Source organism: Octodon degus, unplaced genomic scaffold (assembly GCF_000260255.1).
Source record: "Octodon degus isolate 3935 unplaced genomic scaffold, OctDeg1.0 scaffold00124, whole genome shotgun sequence".
Taxonomy (NCBI): Eukaryota; Metazoa; Chordata; class Mammalia; order Rodentia; family Octodontidae; genus Octodon; species Octodon degus.
Window position 1 is genome coordinate 8,736,927 of NW_004524700.1, and position 1,530 is coordinate 8,738,456.

Below are 1,530 nucleotides of genomic sequence, written 5' to 3' on the forward strand. Positions count from 1 at the left end.
CCACATCGTCCTGATGCTTGCTGATGACATGGCCTGCAACCCTAGAAATCCCAAACCAGCCACCGTGTTCAGTCACAAGAATATGGAGCTCAATGTGTACGGAGATGACGTAGAAGTGGATTATCAAAGCTATGAGGTGACCGTGGAGAATTTTTTACGGGTATTAACTGGGAGGATCCCACCTAGTACTCCTAGATCAAAACGTCTTCTTTCTGATGATAGAAGCAATATTCTTATTTATATGACAGGACATGGTGGAAATGGTTTCTTGAAATTCCAAGATTCTGAAGAAATTACTAACATAGAACTTGCAGATGCTTTTGAACAGATGTGGCAGAAAAGACGCTACAATGAACTACTGCTTATTATTGACACTTGCCAAGGAGCATCCATGTATGAGCGGTTTTATTCTCCTAACATAATGGCTCTAGCCAGTAGCCAAGTAGGCGAAGATTCCCTCTTGCATCAACCTGATCCTGCAATTGGAGTCCATCTTATGGATAGATACACATTTTATGTCTTGGAGTTTTTAGAGGAAATTAATCCAGCTAGCCAAACTAATATGAATGACCTTTTTCAAGTATGTCCCAACAGTCTGTGTGTTTCTACCCCTGGACGTCGCACTGATCTTTTAAAGAGGGACCCTAAAAATGTCTTGATAACTGATTTCTTTGGAAGTCTACGGAAAGTGGAAATTACAACAGAGACTATTAGTTTGCGACAGGATTCAGAAATCATGGAAAGCAGTTATAAGGAAGACCAGACGGATGAGGAGTTCATGGAACCACTGAAATATGCCGAACAACTTCCTGTAGCACAGATAATACACCAGAAACCAAAACTGAAAGACTGGCACCCACAGGGGGGCTTCATTCTGGGTCTGTGGGGACTCATTCTCATGGTCTTTTTTAAAACATATGGAATCAAGCATATGAAGTTCATTTTTTAGACTCAAAGATGTCTGAAGAATATATGGAAGATTTTAACCTTGGACACAATTTTATGTTGTGTGTTTTTACAAATACATTACTCTCAAATAATTTGGGGGAAAAATATAAGGGAATTAAGTTTTAACAAACTGCTCAGTTTATAGCATAAATAAATGAATGGTTAATGCAAGTACTTATTGGCCACTAAATATTTTCCAGTTTTCATTTTGTGTGTTGTACTAAAATGGAATAAAGAGACCTGAATATAAAAAAAAAGAAAATGTAACTATATATCTATCCTAATCACTTTGAATACACAGATAAAAAATGGACATTCATCTGTATACCCCTTTTTTGCTAACTTCTGTTATTTGAATACTATAGGTGTGTAAACTCAGCAAAATATTCTAAATGAGTTCAGTAGCCCATAATAGCATTGGGTCTTCTCTTTCACTGGCAATGTCAGAAATTGTTAATCTGAGCCCCCCAAAGCTCAACATAACAGCATGGCTTTACTTCCTATATTTCGTCTACATACTTTTCTACTGGATAGTTAAGATCAAGGTAAAGCAGGACCTATGCAACAAGAGTTGTAGCTTTT

At 37.5% G+C, this 1,530-nt stretch overlaps 1 pseudogene; it reads left to right on the forward strand.

The window, feature by feature from the left end:
* The first annotated feature begins 1 nt into the window (after nucleotide 1).
* On the forward strand, nucleotides 2-1,029 carry LOC101588017 (annotated as a pseudogene).
* The last annotated feature ends 501 nt before the right edge of the window (nucleotides 1,030-1,530 follow it).